The sequence below is a fragment of the Arvicanthis niloticus genome, chromosome 4 (genome assembly GCF_011762505.2).
Source record: "Arvicanthis niloticus isolate mArvNil1 chromosome 4, mArvNil1.pat.X, whole genome shotgun sequence".
NCBI lineage: Eukaryota > Metazoa > Chordata > Mammalia > Rodentia > Muridae > Arvicanthis > Arvicanthis niloticus.
The window spans coordinates 129,796,972-129,820,359 of record NC_047661.1 but is presented as its reverse complement, the minus strand read 5'-3'; the positions used below and the strand labels follow the sequence as shown (position 1 = coordinate 129,820,359).

General features: G+C 44.0%; 1 long non-coding RNA gene across 1 annotated transcript in view; it reads right to left on the bottom strand.

Annotated features, from left to right (window-relative positions):
* Positions 1-23,388, bottom strand: part of LOC143442162 (uncharacterized) — a 115,114-nt gene that overhangs the window by 59,660 nt on the left and 32,066 nt on the right. Inside the window, exon 2 of the long non-coding RNA XR_013110180.1 lies at positions 6,092-6,121. This is a non-coding gene — a long non-coding RNA (uncharacterized LOC143442162). The remainder of the gene's footprint in view (positions 1-6,091; positions 6,122-23,388) is intronic.

Genomic DNA, 23,388 nt, shown 5'->3' with positions numbered 1-23,388 from the left:
CCCTTCCTGCTGAGTCTGACTTGGGCTGGGATAGCAAGTTTATCAAAATATTTTCAAGCACACTCTCCTGTTGCAAAGGTGGCCAAAGGTCTGTGCTTGAAAATCTACAGGTTAATTTCTCCCACATAATATAAATATTCAAATTCTTGACCTAAATTTTAAAAATTATTTTATTGGCATGCCAAGAGATCAATTTCATGCTATTTTCATACATATACATGATTATAATTTGTCTTTATTTGCTCTCACTACCTCAGTCTTCTCTCTCCCCGTTTTTGGCCCATTTTCTTGCCCTCCAACATGACATGCAGACTGCTACCTTCTTTTGGTCCCTCTTTTTGGCCTCTTTCCCTCACCTGAAACTCTCTGCCTTCTTTCATGTACACTATCATACACACACAGACAGATACATGTTTCTATCTATGCCCCAGGTGAGATAACATGTATTATATGTGTTTCTGAGCCTGGTTTACTTCACTTAACATAATGCTATCCCCTCTATTTTCATGCAAATATATTTCTGCCTCTGAATGTTGCAATAAATTGTTCTGTTCTTAACCAGAGCAAAGTCAAGTACATAAGAAGACACTTAATCTGTTGATACGTTGCTGATACTATGTCTGTATTCTGAATTTCAGATGGAAAAATGGGCTAGGGCTTCGGGTCCCTTTTGCACAAAAAGGTATTCTTATTGTCTGTTAACAGCAGCTACAGGACGCTCAGCTTTAGGGGCATGGCACCAAAATGAAACGGAAAGTGAAATCCAAGAAGACGAACTCAAATGAGTGCAGTCTTAGGACCCAAGCTTTGCCCAGCCTTAGAGTGAATCATATGAGCGGCTTGTATGGGAGTTCTTCAGCATCTGCGTTTCACGGTCACAATCCACGGCATTGACAGACTGAGGAGAATCCCCACCCCCCACCCCGTTCCGCTAAACTTCTGTCCAATGACTGCTTCTGTAGTTCGGTCATGGACACAGCCCACGTAAACCATTTTGTATGAAAGTCAGAGAAAAGCGTAACCAGTGAGCTGCAGAGCCAATCTCATTGGCTGGGGAGAGACTTACATAACGAAACTCTGAAGGCAAAAGCCAGAGCGGCTCTACAAAATTATACTCAGAAGACTTGACCAAGATTCACACATCTGAGGCTCCTGGCAGAGCTCAAGCAGGAAGCTGGGTATCACCCCAAGAGATCATTTGAGACAAGATCAGAGAGGGGTGAGATAGAAGAATCTGAGATGGCTGGGAGAGAGGAAGAAAGGCAGGGAGGGAAGGGCAGCTAAGTACTGCTTTCAAACGATAGGAATCGGAGCTCTGGGCACTGCGAATGCAGGCTGTTCTCAGAGTCACTAGTGAACCTGCAGTCGTATTGGCTACATGTTAGTTACACACGTCTCCCACATTGGTTACACACTAGTTACACACGTTTCTCACAGGTGAAGGGTTAGGGCCAGGGCCTCTGTGATATACAAAAATATATTTTTGTTTCCATGTTGGGTTTGGTTGGTCACACAGTAGACAATGTGGCTGAGGCCCATCTCAATGAAATACCTCAAACTTCCTCTCTATTTTCTCTATGTAGTAAGGATATGTGTGCAAAAATTACAAGTTTGTCTCAATTCCTAAGTCAGGGAATCAAATAATCATTCTGAATTGAAAACAAGGTATCAAGTCTTTTAAAATTTGTTGACATTTGTATCTGATCATTATTGTGTCTAACTGCAAGCATATGAGCTCTCTCTGGCTTAGTTTCCTTCTCTGTAAAGTAGGGAATGCAGAACCATCCCCAAAAGGCTTCTGGGTAGATGACCAGCATCATCACATGAACAATGGCAAGCCTCAGTGGTCTGGCTGCAATTCTTTTATTCTTGTCATAAAGGGACAGTTCCATTTTAGAGTAGTCACTTGGTCTAGTTTAGGGATTTTTGTTTGTCTGACTGTGTGTGTGTGTATATGTGTGTGTGTGTGTGTGTGTGTGTGTGTGTGTGTCTGTGTGTTGACAAAGTCTCTCTAGGTCACGTGACTAGGCTGGAACTTGCTTATGTAGATTAAGGTTGGGCTCAAATTCACAGAGATTTACCTCTGCCACTGCTTCTGCTTCCTGAGTGCTGGAATTAGAAGTGTGCCCCATGACCCACCACACACACACAACACACACACACACACACACACACACACACACACACACCTAGCCTTCTGTTATTTGATTTTAATAATTTTAAAGCATTAGGCACTAGTCCAAGCCATTTTAAAAATTAACCAATAAGGGATTTGCACTCTTCAATGACTTAACCCATTCGAAGTGAAGAGAGTGAGGTTAGTCATAAGAAAAGTAGGCAGAAAACCATGTTCTCATTAGTTAAACCTTCTAAAATCTCCTTATCACACACAGGAGGAATCTCTGATGACTACATTTTGTGCCAACAGGCAGCCCTCCCTCTTTGAGAGAGAAAAACATACCATATCACCATATGGAATATATGCTCAAAGATAAAGGCAGAGAGTTTTCCTAATGAACCAGAAGTCAGCCTCATGTAATAGATTTTGCCTCAGGAAACATGTCCTTTCCCTTAACATTTACACTAGCTCCTGGAGATAGGGCCATGCTTGAAGTCAAATCTATTTTTACAATAATTTTTTATTGCTACAGTTACAGCTAACACTGTCATTGTGATTGAGTGGGGCAGAAGAGCAATTAAAATTTTAGAATATTTTAACCTTGGCATTTTGGTAATGAGGACACATCACAAAATACCATTCAATCCACATAAAATTAGACTTGGTAGATAAAATTATGGTGACACAAAATTAACAATACTAAAGATACAAATAATCTTGTCAGTTTTTTTCTTTCATTCATTAAAAATGGTACCATAAATCTGGTAATATCCATACGCAGACAGAAACAAGGTTAAAATATTTTAAAGTTGAGACAGCTATAAAGTGTCAGTATTGAGGTAGAAGGTCAACAGCCAATACTTCAGATGACATATTCTGTGCTGAGCTAATATATTTCAACCTTGTAATTGCTAATATTTATGTACTAACAGACTAAAATTGGCTAAATTAAATAAAGTGTAATTAAAGGGAAAAGTAATGTTAAACCATTCCCATCTGGGCTGTGAACATTTAAATAGCAAGTCAGCATTTGCTTTGTCCTCATCCTGACTTCAAGAATCATCTGGCTGCTCTAAGGAAAATGGGCTCCAGATAGTTTCTGCATCTAAAACATTAAGGCAAGAGCCTGTGGAAGCCAGCTGGTGGTATCAAGGTCTTGGCTCCGTTGCAGAGGAGTTGGTGAGAAATGGCTTATCACAGATGGACTAAGTTCCGGTGAGACAGGAAGGTCAATAAAGAAATCCAGATCAAGAAAGAGAAACCAGGCTGGAGAGGAACATTAAAGGAATTAATGTTAAGTGGCCAGAGGGAGCCACGTAGGAAAGAGATTGGATACATCCTGAGTAGGAAAGAGATTGGATACATCCTGAGTAGGAAAGAGATTGGATACATCCTGAGGTCGCTCAGTACCCAGTTACTACAGATGAGCCGCCAGATAGAGAAGAAGACATCAGAGACAGAGGAAGAGTCAGGGCATATGTGGGTAGCCACAGGAATACACTTCTCAAAGACTGGCTGTGTTAATGTTCCTTAACCTAGAGTGAGAAACAAAATTCTAGAGCAGTGAAATAATATAGAAGTCTGCTCCATGGAGGGACACACATCACACCAGTGAGCATGAGAGAGATACTCAGAAGGAAGGAGAGGTCAGGCCACAAAGCAGCCTCTGTGAAGAAATGGGATAATATGGTCAGGAGGGAGAGGTACTCCCCTCCTAGGACTGAGGTCTGAAGTCGTTCAATGTTAAATGGCCAACAAAGGCAAGTTTAAATTGAGATGGTGGTGGGACAACCAGTTCAGGTAGCAGCCTTAGAGAGGATGAGAGTTACCCACTCCTTTAGGAGGACAGAAGGAATCTGGAACACGACACATACCTGTAATTCCAGTGCTTGGGAGGTAGAGGCAGAAGGATCAGGAGTTCAAGGCCAGCCTTGTTTATATAGTGAGTTCAAGGCCAGCCAGGGCTGCATGAGAACTTGTGAAGAAAGAAGAGAAGGAGGGAAAAGGGAGAGAGGGAGGGAGGGAGGGAGGGAGGGAGGGAGGGAGGGAGGGAAAGAGGAGAGGAGAGGAGAGGAGAGATGGGGAAGAATGGGAGGAAGAAAGGAAGGAGGGGGGGCAGATTTTAAAAGTGGTCAGGAAGGCTACCAGTGAATCTATGGTGGACTTGAGTCTGTTGAAAACTTTTCCTATTGGTTAAGCTCAACTGACATATGTTCAATACTCTGATTTATCTAAATTCATTTATATTGCTAACACACTTATACTTTATTTAACACTATAGTCTTAAAAAGACATGCAAACATTGAAGGAACAATTTAAAAAGGAAAGACAAATGGCAGTCAATGTCATGCCACACAGGGGCACACACCCTGACTTCCAGGCTTCATGCGCTCAGGATGTTTCCCAGCAACAGGTATGTTCCTAGGAGCTGAGGATTTGCTTATGCCAGGGTGGTCCTGCACCCCTACTCTGGGAGAAAGAGTCGTGGCTTCGGGCAACATCTCTGCTGGCCTTGCCCTTGGCCTCCTTTCTGTCCAAGGAGACACCTCACTCAAGGGCCCCTCTATTCTTAGACTATGTTATAACCAGGATACAGAGCTTCTTCATCCTTGGTTCATTTATCTCAAAAACCTTGTCAGAAAAATGAGGATTTTATTATAGACCTAATTGCTTTCTCTTAATTGGGAGGCTAAGATTTATGAATGAAAGCAAAACTCCAACCATTACTGAAAAGTGAAATGTTTTGCCTCGTGGTCCATTTTAAGTTAGAATAATTTACGGGCTTCTGAGGACAAACTTGGTACCTACTTCTTTCCATGTTATCATCTCTTATCTTTTTAATCTCCGATCTCAGTGTCTGAAATTTTACAGAATAGCCTCTAACCACTTTGATCACCTACCTTGCAGGATCTTAAGGGACCAAATTTAGAAATTTAAGAAACGAAAATTTGAAACTGTAAATGGTATTTAAGTGTGAGAACAACATTTAGAATCTTGGTAGATAAAGTGCACAAAAGATAACAAAGGTACTTTGATAACAGAGGTAGAATATATATATATATATATATATATATATATATATATATATATAATCATATTTTAGAATTGTAATGACTTTAATAGACAATAATTGTGTGTGTTTCTCAGGTACAATGTGAAGTTTTAGTTTATTAGTACATCATAAAAATAAGCAAAATTAATTAATACATTTATTTAACATCCTTATTTCCATAGTGAACACATTTATTGTTTCCAGATTACTGATAGAACAAATTTTAACAATCTTACGCCATACCCAAACCTCTAGTTAAAAATTTGGGATCCAAGTAAATGTCAGAATTCACAGCCAGTTCCCATTTCTGTATCTCAGGGTAGTAAGAGCGTATAGGAGAGTAATGGTGAATTCCTGAATTCAGTGTTGCTCACACTTCCAGTGATACATTAGCCTCTGAAAATCTCGTGAGGATGGGATTCTGACTCGGTTGGTCTGGGACAGGCTTTGAAATCTGTTATTTCATGGACTGGCAGCCACCCCAACTGCCGATATCCAAATCCACACTTCAAGTACAAGACCCAGGTCTATGTGACCAATTATGATGAGAGCCAGCTGTCACACAAAGGACTGAGATACTCCCAGTGTCTTCAAAGTCTGATGGTGGAGATCATTGTTCAGTTGGAAAGAGATTTGAACAGGACCCCTTGCGTGCCAAAGCCCTAAACTAAAGTGGAAATTGGAAGATTCGGGGAGGGGAGTAGAGTCACATAATCACGGTGACTGCGGATGCTCTTCCCGGTAGAACCATTTACAACTTGGCAGTGAGAGACCCACTTCAAAGAGAAGCCAGAAAAGGATTCCTTTCTCTGAATGATCATTTAGGTATCCCCAGATAACTAAATTTTGGGGGAAAATGACGTATCTATTACTAGAGAGAGTGTCACGGAGGATTCTTAGACTAACATAGATTGACTCACCCACGTCTTGATCCTCGGACTCTGTTTTTTCTAGGAAAAAGCACAAAGGACAAACAAATATTTATGTGCAGAGCTTAGTGGCTAGGACTCTATACTGTCTCTCCTGCCCTGAGAAATCCCAGCCCATGAAAGTTAACACACAATAACAGAAGGTCGGTGGCCAGCTGATCTATGGCCGTCCTTCAGCATTCTCAGAAGGCTGGTCCCAGTACTCCGTGCAGCACCCAAACCTGTAGTATCAGGTCTCATAGAAAATTGCATAATACTTGTATGTGGCCTATATGTATTGTCCCCTATACATAATCTATACATATAGATTACTTATAATACCAGTGAGATATCAAGTAAATAACAGTGTAAACAGTACACAAACTTCTCTTATATAACACAGATTTTTTTTAAAGATTCGTTTTTTAAATTATTTTTAATTATTTAAGTATGTGCACGTGGGATCAAGTACCTGCAGATTCCTGGGCTAGAGTTATGGACACCTGACATGACTGTTGGGCTTCAAACTCCAGTCTTCTGAAGTAGCAGGGACTCTCTTAAACGGAGATAGGCGGAGATAGGGACGTACACAAACACTGTAGGCCTAACTCTACAGTGCATGTGAGGAATGTGGTAAGACCTTCTGGTTGGTTGACTTTGCTAAGGGTACGGAATGCTTGTACTAATCCCCAGACACAGAGGTGGGAGAGTAGGAGGAGGTTTTGGAAGTGGAGAAATGAAGTCGTGAACATCCTCAATTTCATCAAGCCTTGTTCATAATGAATGACTTGTACAGACTCAAAAGCCTTGATCACACATGGACCAAAACTTATCACCAGAAGACGAGGCCTTTCATTTTCCACCTGTTACTGTTTAAACGTCAGAAGATTCATTAGACACAAAAAAATTCTTATATGCATCAAATCCTCTAATTGCATGCAGCATAGGCAGGATGGGTGGGGCCGGGGAGTTGTGACTGCAGAGCAGCCCTTCAGGTTCAATCCTGCTACAGGTTGTCTTCAGCTTTAAGGAACCTCCCTCAGCTCTAAAGGCAGCCTGCGCATCCAAGGGTACAAGTTTTGATTGTGCGTGAGAGGGGAGCCACTCTTCCAATGAATCCCTCCTCTCTGGTGGGTTAGCTGGCCTGCCAGCCCATTGAAGTGATTAAGAAGTTAGAGGACTTACTGTCACTTCCCTAACCAGTATGATGTCCACCTGAATCCTTATCACCCACAGGCAAGTGTAGCTCTCACCCTCATCAAGGAAGCTTCTTTCGGCAGCACATAGGAGCCATTACAGAAAGCCATCCTCAGTCAAATGCAGAGAAGATCCATAGGTATGGGCCTCAGCTACAACTATTACAGCTACACCAACGGCTCAGGCACATAAGGGACGGGGCAGGAAAGTTGTAAGTGCCAGAGGACCAGGAGATTCACTGCAAAATTCTGTCTTTTAATTGCACAGGAAAGGTGTACCTATGAAATGTTAACAATCTGGTCGCCTAAACAAGACCCCAAGCAATGACAACACTGGTGGATGTCCCAGCATGCATGAGTGAAATCTGACAAGCCCCTACCCTACATGAGGAGCTACAGAGAACAATGACTACTAAAAGAAAGAGTCAGCTAACCAACCAGAAAGACTGGCCCTCTGGTTGGTTATACAGTACCAAGTGGTCAGCCCTAAGAACATATACATAAAGCAACATTAAATGGACTCAGCTGTTTTTATATACTTATATCTATATATACATGCAACAATAATAACTAAAGCAAAAGAAGAAGAGACAAAGGGAGGGAATGAATATGATCAAAATATAATTATGAAAGTGCCAAATAATAATTAAAAAGTAATTCCCTCTATAAAGCTACTTGGCATAAATTACAACTGTTCTCGGTCCTGATGCTTCTTACCAAACTGACTAACAGGAGCAAATAGTTGAGGGTCCAAGTCAGGACAATGATTCCAGGGAGGGGCTGCCTAGATGGCTCAGTGGACATGTGCTTACCTTGCAAGCAAGATTAAACAACCTGAGCCCAACCCCTAGAACTCATGTAAAAAAGCCAGGTGTGGTAAGGTGCACCTGTAATCCCTGTGTGCAGAGGCAGAGATCAGAGGATTCCTAGAGCTTGCTGGCAGCTTTTCTTCCCAAACCTCTGAATTCCAGGTAGGACCCTGTCCCCAGGAAAGGGTTATATCTAAAGAAAAACAGAGTTGTACCCTGGCCTTCATATGCCTGCACACACACACATACTGGTATACATATGAACATGTACATACATAAAAAGAATTCAGGGATGTGATACATGCCTATATTCCAGGACTAGGGAGGATAAGGCAGGTAGATCACCAAGAGTTGAGATCAGCCCGGATTACACCAAGAAACCATGTCTCAAAAATTACAATATTTACAAAGATTCCGGTTAAAACTGTTTGTAAACTATGACTGGTTGGAAAACAATACCAATAATGATGGATTAGATTCTGAACACCTCCTATGCCTAAGAGAAGGAATTGATTCACACATCTAGCTCAATAAAATCACACTCTTCACAAAAGATATCAGTCTTACTCTGGTCATTCTGCTGTAATCAGGGATCTGGGATTTCACATTGAGGTCTGAGTGGCCCCGGTGTCCACTGACTGCCAGCACACACACTAGCACGTAAAGACTAACAGTGTCCGGCTTACATTCAGTATGACCGGAGCTCTTATCGAAGACATATAGATTCACACGGTTTTCACACACCTTGTGAAAAAAAACAAACAAATAAAGGCTCCATTATGTAAGTGCAAGTCTTGATGCTCAGGACACACAATAAAATGTCCAGGTCATTTATGAAAGGCTCCATTTCTGATTCCAAGTCTTTAATGTCTGAATCAGCTTTCAATATCCCAAACATACGTAATAATATACTGAAGTGTATTAAAAACTTCACGGTCAAAACAACTTCCTATGGGAACACTTTACACCCCATAATGCTCATAATCGTCACAGACTGCCTCTGCCTTCCTCTGAGACCTCGGCCTGGTAGATAATAAATTCCATTCTCTGGTTCAGCTCCATCTAGAGTCAGTGTTAGGCATGACAGACTCGTGGTCAGTCTCAGCCAGCCCAACACACAAGCCCTGGTGGATGCTGCCTTGTAGCTGGCCCTGGACAGTTCACAGCTCATTCACACAGTTGCTGTCCTCATGCTACACCATTTTCCCAGAAGACTCAGTGCTGGAGAGCCTGTCCAGGCACGTGCAGCCCTGCAGTGATACAAATGGAAGCCAAGGCAAGAGACAAAACAGGACATGGCAGTACCCCTCCCAGGCTGAGCGCCATGCAGAACACTTCCGACCAAAGATTTCTTGTGAGAATCTTTATGCCATTTGCACGCTGATTGTGTATTCATACACAGGGTCAAATGAGTCTCAAATAACTGGGGAGAAAGAGTCCTGGAGTGACGTAAGTTCCCGCGTGAGCGCTCAGCTCGGAACATAGCCTGGTACCATGACTTCATGTGATGCTTCAGATGTCACTCTCACTCTTCCTTGCTTGGAAGGTGCTGCGGTGCAGTGAGGGCTGTCTGGAGATGGAGATAAATGTCAGTGGTGGGGTAAAGCTGCAAGGCATGGAGCCTGATGGGAAATCAGTCATTTCCTGTTCTGTGCTTCCCAGATCTCCGTCCTCCGGGTGAGATCAGCAACACTAGAGACGAGTCAACCAGGCTCTGTGTTTTCCAAGGAGTGATGTGGGGCCATGTAGGGTGTCGTGGTTTTTGGTATGGCATAGGCCTAAAACCCTGACCCCAATGGGGCAAAGGCAGGTGTTCTGCCACGCCCCCAGAACCCAGGGTCCTGACAGGCAGTCAAAGGCCTCCATTTGATCTGTGCCATTCAGTCTTTTCAGCTTTTCCCAAAAAGGTGTCACCTACACAGGTAGAGGCATGACTACAGGTCAGGAGATTTCCATATTAATGAGTTACCTAAAGGCCAGAGGGTATAGCCAATTACATATTCCTTACCCTCCCTCTTCCCTATTTAAGTCAGCCCCTCTCCACCTAAGTGGGGAGCGGGTACACATCCAGTCCATCTACCATCCACCATGTCAATAAAATTCTTGGAACTGGACTTTCTCGTGTTACTGGGGCCCCTGCTGTGGGAACCATGGAGAAGGCCTTTAGTGAGCAGCTGTAGCTGCAGCTGCCTGCCTAACTTCCCACCTGGAGGACCTCTCTGCATTCAAGCCACCGGGACCCACAGAGTGACTTAATAGAAATTATACATCTGGCACTACAGAGATAGCCACTCAAGTATGATCCTTGCAAACATAAGGGCCTGAATTTGGTTCTCATAACCCACAGTGATAGCCCAGTGCTTTTTTCTCTTCCCAAAGACCTGGGTTCGATTTCTAGCACCCACAGAGTGGCTCATAATCATCTGTATCGCCAGTCCCAGAGGACTTGATGTCCTCTTCAGCACTCCAGGGACACTATATAAACAAAGTACACTCACAAACATGCAGACAAAACACCCATACAAATAAGATATAAATAAATAAACATTTTTATTTAAAAAAAAAAAAAAAGCCAGCGACTGGAGAGATGGCCTGCTGGGTAACAGACTTGGTATCCAAGTGTAAGAACTGGAATTTAGGTCCCTAGAACCCAGATAAAAGCCATTTGGGTATGGTGTTCCACCCTTAATCCCAGCAGCTTGGAGGCAGAGATAAGAGTCGCCAGAGCAAACTGGCCAGATTAGCTGAATAAACAGGGATGCCCAAGTTCAGCAAGTTCCTCAGTATAAGAGGTGAAGAGGGATAAAAGAAGACATTTAGCCTCTATGAACTCACTCACACTCACCCACACACTGTGCCCACGTGCATCTTAACTCCTCTCCTCTCTCTCTCCCTCCCTCTCCCTCTCCCTCTCTCTTTTCCTTTCTCTCTCTCTCTCACACACAAGCCAGGCATGGTGGTATGCATCTGTAATCCAGGAACTGGAGAAGCAGAGACGAGCAGACCCCCAAGGGCTCTCTGGCCAGCCAGCCTAGCCTACTTAGTGAAACCTATCCCATAAGAGAGGCCATCTTGGAAACAAAACAAAAGCAAAACTCAAAAAGAATGGCCTCAGAGGAACATGTCCACTGGCCTTCACACACAAGTGCACATGCACACAAACACATAAAAAATATGCAGCATGCCTCAGTGTACCCCAGCCTCAAATATTTAGTGGAAAGCAATCCCCTAGGTTTAGCCTGCACTTGAGGGGAAGACAGACAGAAAAGATGCTACATGAGACCCCGTAAGGGCGCAGGTCCAGAAAGTGAGATCATCTCCACAGTAACAGAGAAACAAGAAGCTGTGCCAATTAGTACAGCCTGGAGACTGAACCGCCAGATGCAAGTCTGGCCCTGGATTAGATTCTGATTTGGACAGAATTCTGTGTGGCGATTTGGAGAACAACTGGAGGAATCTGAACACAGGGTGGATATCAGATAAAATGAACATTTGGAGAGTTGGAGAGTTAGACATTAACAGGAAGCATCAGACAGTATTCATCAGATGTTTCAGAAGATGAAAGTTCTTGCCTCACCGGCCCGATAACTTGTGTGCAATTCTCAGAAGTCACACAAAGATAGAAAGAACCAAGCCCATAAAATTGTCCTCTGACTTCCACACACTACATCACACACACACACACACACACACACACACACACACACACACACAAGCAGGAATAACTCTTAAGAAACTAATATTAAAACAAAAAAAGAAGTTAGCAAAAAGCATGCCAAACAAAGTTTTATTCTTGTATGAATATGTGCACATGCACATGTGTGTCAATCTATGTGTACATGCATGTGTGCGTCTATTTGCACATGCATATCTGTGTTTATCTATGTGCAAATGCACATTCGTGTGCATATGGATATGTGCACGTTTGAGTGTTCATGTGCATGTATGTGCATGAGTATGTATATACACATGTGCACCAGTGTGTACATGTAAACATATGGAAACATGTGTGAGTGTGTATATATGTTCACTAGTATGTGTATATGTACATATATGAATGTGTATATACACTTGTGTGTGTATATTCATGTGTGTGCAAGTATGTATGTATGTGCACATGCATGTACATGTAAACATGTGTGTGTACAAGTATGTGTGTGCATGTTCACATGTGTGTGTGCATTCATGTGGAGGCCAGAGGTTGACCTGTGTGTCTCTCTCAGTTTTCCACCTTTCTTTTCTCTTTGAGACAGTGTCCTCAAGAAACCAGGAGCTCAGACAGTTAGCTAGACTGGTTGGCCAGCAAGCCCTAGGGATCCACCTATCGCATCCTCCCTGATCCTGGGTTGCAGGTGTGCAGTACCACATCTGGCTGTTACAAAAGCTTATTGTTGTAAATAGTAACAGACCTGAGAGTAAATCTGACCAACACTGTCTGTAGATAGCTGGCATGTGTGCCTCTGTTCAGTTTCATTTTGCTTTGATGTATTTTATAACTTTCTGCAATAGTCACAAACCACTTTATAATAACAGTTATTTTAACTAAAAATTAATAGATATCAAAAGAAAAACAAAATTCTTCCCACAGGGTCAATTGTGGCAAGCATAATACATGTTACTGTTTAGAATATTAAAAATTAAAACCCAAGGTTGCTGTTTTCAGCATGGCCCTGATGGCAGTTCACACCTGTGGTTCAGGTGCTAGGGATGCATTCCAGCATGCATTTGGCCCTGACATATCCGAACCTTGCTGTAACTTTTAGTGATAGAGGTGTGTTTGCCTCAGTGTCTGTGTCCATGACTCCAGTTCCCACCACTCGCCCTAAGGACCTACCTCACTTCTGCCAGCCCTGATTACTGCTTCTGGGCCTTGGAATTCCAGTTCTCTGACTTGGGCCTCTCTTCAAGGAAAGAGACCACCCAAAGTCTCTATGGGCTTCCAGCATATTCTTTTGTCAGAAGCTGCCATTGCTGTGCCCAGTCTGTCAGGGTAAACTCTCTTCAGCTGCTACCGTCAAGTCATACCCTACCTTATCTTTCCATGTGCATTTTACTGAAGTAGACCACATAGCTGCCCTCTATAGTCAGCCAAATTTCTCTCCTCACAAAGTCCTGGCTTCCACCTTTGCTGACTGATCCCTGACACAGAGATCTGCATTCACAACTGAAATGATACTAGGCCTGTGTTACTTGAGGAATGGGTGGTTATGAACTGATTACTCAAGGGAAGAACTGAATGAGATTCATTATGTCCTTCCTTCTTCCTTCCTTGATTCCCTCATCCACACAGTGACCATGCACCAACCGCAGGCTGGGTTTCAATGCCAGGCTGTCCACATGGGTCATCAGGAGTTGTTTCTAATCAATTAGGCTGGCAGGTTGTGAACAATAAGCATGCTAATATTTCCTTGCAAATGTGGTATGTAGGTGCTGTGCAGAGGAAGCACAAGGCACAGAGACAGCATGGACTCACCGAAGAGCAAACCTGGGCAGAAAGCCCATGTTCAGAAGGAAGGAGCCTGGCAGCTGTAAGGAGCTGAAACAAGGCCAGGGGGGCTGGACGACACTGGGCTGGGAACTGTGTGGACAAATGAACATACTGACAACCACACAGAAGACCCTGGATGTTCCCCACCAGGTGCTCCTGAGCACCCTGGAGCACTCAGGTCCAAAATGAACCTACAGTTACCACGTCTATGAAAACATGAAGCTATGTTCTCAAATGCAGAAATCTCCAGAAGCTGATGGCTAACTATTCTGGGCATCATGATCAGACACTGGAGAGAAAGCAACTCACTATCCTCTGCAACAGTAAGTAATCTGTTTTGTAAGTCCAGTAATTCACAGAAAATGCAGTAGAGGAAAAATGATTTCCACCTAGGCTAGAGAAATGACTGAGCTCAAAAAGCCTGTATAGTGACTGTGCCAGGTAGCATTTTGTGAGATAACACAAGCTAGAGTCATTTGGAAACAGGGAACCTCAATTGAGGAAAAGAATGCTTAGCACGTGAGCAAGCGTGAGGAGCAAGCAAGCAAGCAGTGCTTCTTTGTGACCTTTGCTTCAGTTTCTGCCTCCAGGTTCCACCCTTGAGTTCTTGCCCCAACTTCCGTCAGGAATGGAGAGGGAACTAAGAGTTGTAAGATGAAATAAGCCCTTTTCAGGTTTCCTTTGGTCATGGGGTTTTTATCTCGGTAACAGAAGCCCCAACTCAGACAATGTGTGTTTTAGTCTCTCTTCCAGCTGCTGTGATAAAACACCCCACAGAAGCAAGTTAAGGGAGAAAAGGCTAATCTGGCTCACAGTTCCGAGTTACCATCCATCAGTGCAGGGAGATCAATGCAAACAGCAGGTGCCTGATGCAGGTGGTCACAATGTATCCACCATCTGGAGCCAGAACAGTACTCAGCTCCCTCTCTCCTTTATCATCTCTTCTTTGTACCCAACACAAGCAATTGAGCCTTGCTCATTCAGGGCGAGCTTCCCACCTCGATTAACCAGACTGAGATAATCTCACATAGATGCTCCATTTGGTCTAGATAGTGCCTCAAAAAGATTCCTTTCCCACACAATTATAGATTACATCAATTTGACAGTTGAAACTAACCATCACAAGTACAGTCTTGTAACTCCCATACCAGGGAGGCAGAGAAAGAGCTCTCTGGTCATGGTGGCTAGACAGCCTCGTGCACTTGTGCAGGGAAGATTAGCTTGCGTGTGGTCGCGGGCGTGGGTTCCTGAATTTTGTTGTGCTGTTGTCATTTTCACAGCTCCAAAGAGACTGGAGCATGGGAATTTTGACTGAGTACACTCTGCGTGCAGCACCTGGGCGGGCACTGTGGGGCCCTGCCCAGCTTGGGGAGTTCTCACTCAGTCTGAAGTTCCACGGGGGTTCAGAGCTCTTTAAGTGGACCCAGAGGCCAGTCTCCATTCTTGAGACCCCAGATGCCACTGGGGGACCACGGAGGAACAGAGACTAGGGGTGTACAGGGCTGGCCTGCAGCTGAGAAAAATAAGGGGCGAGGGAGAGATCTGACACACAGGAGAGACTCAGTTACTGTACTTGCTTGGCAGACTCAGCAGCCTGGCTAGCTTGCTTGAAGAGGCGGTCCCCATGGCTGAAATGCAGAGAGGTCCTCAAGAAAGTGCAGCAGCTTTGGCTACAGCTGCTTATTAAAGGCCTTCTTCACAGTTCCCCACAGCAGGCACCAGAAGACACAAGGGAGTCCATGGTTCCAAAAGGCTTTATTTTCATGGCGGATAGTAGATGGATCTGTATGCACCCTCCTTAGGTCAGGGCGGACCTGACTTAAATAGGGAGAGAGGAGGGGGGAGGGAGGAGGGAAGAGGGAGGAGGGAGGAGGGAGGAAGATCTGGGAAAGGAATACATAATTGGCTATGCCCTCTGGCCTTTAGGGATATCATTAATATGGAAATTTCTCTAGGGCCAGAGGCCCGTAGTCATGCCCTCTACCGGTGGAGGGGCTGGTAGGGGCCTTGCCCTACTGACTGAATGGTGCAGATCAAATGGAGGTCTTAGACCTTGTGTGTCAGGAGCCTGAAATCTGGGAGCATGGCAAAATGTATTCCATCCCTTGTAGGGTCTCTGGCCATTTCAGCCAGTAATTCTACCAAAAACCAAGCCATCCTTTCATGGCCCCACATACTTGGTCAGAGAAAAGCCCTGGATAAGAAAAAAAAAAAAATAGTGGACATTACCTGAGTAATAACAGCTGTTGATAATCTCTGACCTTCACATATGCGCACACAAACACACATATGTGCGCGTGAACACACACACACACAATTAAGAAAAAACAAAACCAAAATACAATGATATTAGAGCTCAGAGTAAGGTAGTGGAGAAGGGGGCAGAAAGTGTGTTTCTCATGTGAAGAGCATTTTGAAAGAGGAGACACGATGGTCGTGAGGGCTGCCAGTGTCTACAGGAGGAAAAAGACACACATTCACTATGGGAAAGAAGAAACAAACAGAGTACACTAGTACTTGGAAATAATGGATGTCTTGTGGCATGCGGCCAGTTTGAACACTTTCAGTCTGGAAACAGATACATGTAGGACAAGTGAGATTAAGCTCACAAGTCAGAAAGCTCCAAGCCAATTCCACCTCTCATTCTCTGAGGACACTGGGCACCAGTTACAAATCTGTCCTCACTCTGTAAGCCAGGCTGAAGCTCTGTCACAGGTTGATGAAAGAAATTAGGGATATGTTCACCACAACAGCAGCCTTTATTGAGGTGAATGCTTTTCCCTGATAACACAGGAGCCTCTAACATGAGGCATCGAAGCCAGACAGAAGGAGAAGGAACTGGTAAAGAGGAGGTAGGGCATTTCCCCTCTTCTCTTCCTCCTCCTCCTCTTCCCTGGACTCTGCTTTCTTCCTTCCATTCACCCCTCCCCCACTTTTTCTCAATTGCTTCCTCTCCTAGTTAGCTGCCAGCAATTGTTCAAAAACATTTGAGTTAAATAAATGAATACAACACAAAGCTATTTTAATTATTTAATTGAAGAAATTAAAAATTATCTCTAAAAATCATTGCTACTTTAAGTACTGACCTGAATTATCAAGCAGATTTGCACTCTGAAACATTCTAACATGTTTCACAAAACAATTTGCTGATACAATGTTACTTGCAGGAAAGTGTGCAGGAGTACCCAGTACCACCTTAGAACCTGCACCAAGGTCCATTTCAAACATGCTCAGTGTAGCTTTCCCTGCTATGGTTAACACCCTGTGACAATACTGACATACACTTAATGCAGACATATATTATAATTCCTCATTCATATTTTAATGTTCCTCATTTTTATTATTTTATCCCTGATTCAAAAGTTCAAATCTAATTTGTCCTAGATGCCTTGACACTATAGTGTAAACCAATAGTGTATGCGTACTGGTTCTCTGCACTTTAGGATGTAAGTGGGTATTTCACCCACACTGATATCAACTACATTTTAAAAGACATCTCAAAGGAGAGAAACATAGCACACCAATTCCTCACAGATGCTGTGGCATCTAGACAATGGGTGGCAGACAAGAGGAAGTAAATAAAAAGACATATTTGACAATAAATGTGCCATTTTGTTAATAAATTTCAAACAAGCAATTACTGCTATGCTGATATGTAAAGCAGCTCGGATTTCCTAACAAAGCATTGCTTATTTTCACTTGCAATTTAACAACAGCTCTTGGACCTCTTCTCAGCTCTTCCATGACTCCCAGTGGTGCCTGGATGTCCAAGAGTCTGAGAACCACCAGGGCCTCAGCCTTGTCTCAGGCCCTGGGACCCTCAACACTTTATTCCTAATTTTTCTGTGCGGTTCTCCAATTGCAACTGGGGACTGGAAGCCGGAGACCACCAGCTTTGGGCTTTCCCACATCTTAGACTGCGTTTTCCCATCCCCATCACCGTTCCCTGGAACGGTGTCTTGGCACCTCCCTGAAGCCTAGCACTCACTCAGTGGTGGAATGGGCAAAGTTCAGTTAAGTTCCCTGCAGCCATGCCCAGCAGTGGGGTGGAATTTAGTCCCACAGAATCTCTTAGACAGCAGGCTACATCGGAAGGTCATCACAGTAAAGATGCTGAAAAGGACGATGGAATGTGAATGTGTGATCCAAGTTCACAGTGTGAAACCAGTAGCCTGGAGACTCAAGCCAAACTGCATGTCCCAACTTCCAATGCCTCCTCAGAAGCACAGTTAATGCCAGCTTATCCAGGTCACATAGCAAGAGAAAGAAGCAAATTACATAAAGAGATAGCCTTCTGCAGCCTTTACTCATCCCAAATACTGCCTTAAGAATAAGCTGAAGAGAAAGGAGTACCAAGAGCAGGAGACAGGAAGAGCTAACTGGCACAGGCAGACACTGTACTTTTGATAGTTGTCAAGACAGTATGTCAGTTTCCTGCCCCTAAAGAAAAACCTGAAGGTTAAAGATCATGTCACACATATAGCAGCCTGTGCTAACTAATTATAGCTCCCCTTTAAAGGTCAGTGGCAAAACAATAGCCACGCTTCAGTCCAGGGAGGGGCAAAGAAAAGAAAAGGTTCACAACTGAATGAGCAGGAGCACCAGAGCATCCAGTGAGTGGAAGATAAGGGAGGATTAAGCAGAGAATCTGGGGCCTCTTTCATTCACAGTCACTGAACCATGGCAAAGCCAGATCTCAACCCACACAGAACAAAGCACATCCCTCAAGGCAAAAAGGAAAGTCAAGGAGACTGGAAACTCAAGGTCTGGAGTGGGAGGAAGAGAGAAGGAGGATGGGGATGAAGCACTCATGTGTGTACTCCTTAAAAATATTAGCATATATTGATTGTCCAAAGCACAAGGGTCTCGTTGAAGCATTTTATCCATGTCTAATAACTGACCTTGCCTGTTTCTCTCCATTGCTCCTCTTTCCCAGACCCTTCCATAGACAAGAAGTAGAACTCTCTAGTTTATTCTCCCACCGTTACTCTGAATAGCTGCTGTGCTAAAAGGATACATTTAGTGAAATGATACAATTGCTGAAATGATACATTTGCTGAAATGATACAATTGTTGAAATGATACATTTGCTGAAATGATACATTTGGTGGTTTCATTACCGGTTTACATGGATATACAGTATATGCTATGGGACTATGAAAGGTAGCTTGGTCCCCGATTGAGCTAAGGCTCGAAGCCCCAGAGACCCTGAAGAGACTGTAGGTGCTTTGCCTGTTCCCAGGCACGGCCCCTGTCACTAGCCACAGCCTCCCATGGATTTGTGGCCATCAGTCATGTAAGGGCAATGCCCCAAACTTCTCTATATGTAGAGGACATGACCTATGGTCATATAGGCTCAAGACAGATCTCCATTTTAATGAGGTACTTAAAGGCCTGGAAGTCTTATAGCCAATAAACTTTCCTTCCTAGACATTCCTCCCTGCAAAAGGTATTTAACCTCAGGCCTATCCTGAGAAGTCGGGTATGGTTTTACACATCTACTTTCCACCATGACAATAAATGTCTTAAAACCATAGACTGCCTCTTTTCATCGGAATCTGCTGTGGGGAGCTATGGAGAAGGCTTTCACCTATAAAACCACTGTCTAATCTCCTGTAGGAGGCCTCTCTGTGCTCCCAGTCACTGCTGTCACCAAGGCCAAGCTCAAGCCCACCACCACAGTCAAGCCAAGAACTCCTCCTGGTAGGACCAGCTGGAGCTCCCCCTTCCTGAACCCTACTCCGGGCCAGATCCAGCCAGCAGGCCCTCACTCTGTTCTCAGCTTTTCTGCGGCTTCCAGAGGTGCCTGAGTGTCTAAGAGCCTGAGAACCAGATGGCCTCAGCATCTTCTCAGCACCTGGAACCTCCAAGCCAGCTCCAGCTGTCCTGCACCTCAGACTGTGCTTCTCCACCCCTAGAGCCAGTGTCCTGGGGCTTTCCTGGGGCTTCCCTACAGCCCAACACCCACCCTGCGACAGCGTGGGGTAAGTGTGGTCAACTTCCTGTGTCCTGCCTCCCTGAGCGGCTGAGCCCTGTGGCAGTAGAGCAGATGCAGGATCGATAACCCTACAATATGCCAAAGTACAATTGTCAGCTCAATGTCAGCCACACCCTGCTGTCACACTGCTGTCAGACAGCAGTGGGCTCTGCTGAATGACAGCTCAGTGACAATGAGTCCTGTGTGAGCTTTCAGCCTGAACTCCAAATGATTGATGACATTCTTAAACATACCTCTGATGAGAAATTAAACAGAACAGATTTTATGCTCTAAGTTTTGAAGAGAAAAATAACTTATTTATTTTATTAATTTATTTATTTATTTTTATGCGATAACATTGTCACCTTGGTTTTACTTGGCTTTCAGTGCAAGAACTATGCCTTCATCTTCTATCTAAGGGGTCTACAAATACTTGTTGAACACACCAATAAAAGAGAAAAACCACATTTCAATGAACAAGAGCTTAAGTTCTCTGACCTTACAAGGACAAGGTAGGGACAAGTCAGTGATCAACTACTTCTGTGATTAAATCCTGGGTCCTTTCAAACGTTTTGGTTCTCTCACTTGACACTCTGAGCTTAACACACACAAATCCTTCTATATATAGCAAGGCAAATCAAGTCCAAGTTGGCATTCTGCCTGAAATTAATTTTATGTCTCCCCAGTTGGGCCTCTATCAGGTAGACCCTCAGCCAAAAGTATGCCTCCAAAATGCTTGCTATGGCATGAACATGCATATTAACAATTTATACACTTAGCATATCCATCAAGGTGCATCCTCCACAAACCTTGTCTTTGATAAGGCACAATTTATCCTACAAAATTTGGCTTGTTCCCACCAAAATTCATATGGAAATGCAGCCTCCATTGTGGCCACAGTGGAAAGTGGTATGATGTACTTCCAGGGTTCCTCAGGAGTAGTTAATAATACGTTAGCATTTAGATCCAGAATGACCTCCAAAGACACAAGAGCTGAGGGCTTGCTCACTACAGTGTCACTCATGGGCAATGGCACTGATGGAAAATGGTGATGCTCGTGGTACTGATGGAAGATGGTGATGCTCGTGGCACTGATGGAAGATGGTGATGCTCGTGGCACTGATGGAAGATGGTGATGCTCGTGGCACTGATGGAAGATGGTGATGCTCGTGGCACTGATGGAAGATGGTGATGCTCGTGGCACTGATGGAAGATGGTGATGCTCGTGGCACTGATGGAAGATGGTGATGCTCGTGGTGCTGATGGAAGATGGTGATGCTCGTGGCACTGATGGAAGATGGTGATGCTCGTGGCGCTGATGGAAGATGGTGATGCTCGTGGTGCTGATGGAAGATGGTGATGCTCGTGGTACTGATGGAAGATGGTGATGCTCGTGGCACTGATGGAAGATGGTGATGCTCGTGGCACTGATGGAAGATGGTGATGCTCGTGGCACTGATGGAAGATGGTGATGCTCGTGGTGCTGATGGAAGATGGTGATGCTCGTGGTACTGATGGAAGATGGTGATGCTCGTGGCACTGATGGAAGATGGTGATGCTCGTGGCACTGATGGAAGATGGTGATGCTCGTGGTACTGATGGAAGATGGTGATGTTCATGGTGCTGATGGAAGATGGTGATGCTCGTGGTACTGATGGAAGATGGTGATGCTCGTGGCACTGATGGAAGATGGTGATGCTCGTGGTACTGATGGAAGATGGTGATGCTCGTGGCACTGATGGAAGATGGTGATGCTCGTGGCACTGATGGAAGATGGTGGAACTTTTCAGAGGTGTGGCTACATAAGTCTTTGGTCCTTTGGGGTATGATCACAAAAAGGAACTGTGGAATGCTCGGTTTTCTTTCTTTCTTTCTTTCTTTCTTTCTTTCTTTCTTTCTTTCTTTCTTTCTTTGTCTCTTTAAGCCAGGAATCTGCATTCAGTGGTATGTATTTTTAAAATCTCTCATGACTTTGTGAAGACTCTGTTGCTGCATACTCCAAAGTAGACAGTCCAGGATCTTGCAATCCATGGGGACCAACCTTGCCCAACATCTCCTGTCACAGTTGTTCTCCTGAGCTCAATCTCCCCTGCTTCTCATCTCACCATCAGAAGGAAACCTCAACTCACTCCCTTCATCCTGTATCTGTATTGGCCCATGACTCCCTTGCCCTTCTGGATTTGAACATAAACTTGTAGTTGCCAAAAATAACCATTATTCCAAGCATTCTTCGTTTTATAGTCCATAATCCTCTTTATTTTTTCCTATATAAGACTGTGGGGAGCCGACAGAAGGCGGCTATCATCCTTGCAGGTATCTTGAGCCATATACCCTGACAAGAGACTTGTTTACAATAGCCTACAACAGCTGAGCACACTCTGATAACATCTTGTTTTAGATACCCAGGATTTTCCCTTGGGTGTATGAGACTTAAAGGTGTGTGACTTAAGGGCGTGACTTAGAGATCAGATTTAGAGACAAGACCTAAGAGCATGACTTAAAGTCGTGACTTAAAGGCATGGCTTAGAAGTGAGACATATAAAAGGTGAGAGGCAGACAGAAGAAATTATTATTAGGTATTAGGCACTTGGCACTTGGAGGAAGAACCTGGAAGTAGTAGTAGGCATTTGAGACTCGAGACAGGCAACTAGGAATTAGACACTTGTACTTGAGTCTAGGAACTTGGAAGAATAACTTGGAACTAGAGACTAGGAACTCAAGACTTGGGGCTTGGACTAGGAAGAGAGACTGAAGAATAAATGGGATTGAATCACACTCTGTCTGGTCTCCATTCTTCGCATCCGTCATCACTCTCTCTCTTGCTGAACCCTGACCTGTGGACCGGAGCAGCTTGGGGCAGTGCGAGAACAAAATTTGTGAGAACAAAATTTGAAAGCAGCATTGTAACAATAACAAAAATTCATGGTCAGCAAAGACCACCAACAATTTGTTAAATATAGTCATAATAAAATATTAAGTCCCTCCAGCAGCAGGGTGACCAAAATTGAAAAGGCATGCAAGGACGTGCCCAGACAAGTCCAAACAAGCCCAAGTGAGTAGTGGGCTATCTGGTGTTTACTTTTCTCTCCCCCTTTTCTAGAAGTCCAAGGTTTCATGGTCAAAAGTAACTAGTCACCCTGCCAGCTCACACGTAGCCGCTTCTGCAAATTGCTGATGTTTGAAATATCCAATCATATGTAACTGCGCCGAATTTTCCCGCTCTCCCCAACCCCTACCCATAAATATCCCAAGTTTCCTGGGTTCTGGGTCGAAACCTCTATCTCCTGCGTAAGATATGTTCCGGCCCAAGGGCCCTCGTCATTAAACCTCCTCTGCAATTGCATCAAGAAGGTCTCTCGTGTGTCCTTGGGGTGTGCAGGTCTGGACTTGGGTGAGGGTCCCCTTGCGGGGGTCTTTCACGAGCTCTAACAACTTAGCCCCCAAGGCTTTTGGCAGTGCGGGTTCCAACATTGACAGAGCGGTCCACAACATTTTTGGCCCCCAAATGCAGAGCAGTGCCGGCCACAACATAAGACTATCATTAAACAATGACAGAAGCAAGGTCAAGTTTGATTCTTTATAGTATGTTTGGATCTCTTAATTTATTAACATATCATTTTTTCAGATGCCTTTTTCCTCTTTACAGGGGCAAGTGTATGCCAAGAAACTTTACAAAGATTTGTCAAATCCAGAAATATCTGTGGAATTCTTACTGTATTCTACACCATTCAGGCATCAGAGTAAACAAGAAATAAGACAGACAGAGGACTTGCTTTGTTGGAGCTTAAGAGAAGGATGTAGTCAACTAAATACGAGTCATTATTGAATTAGTATGTTGA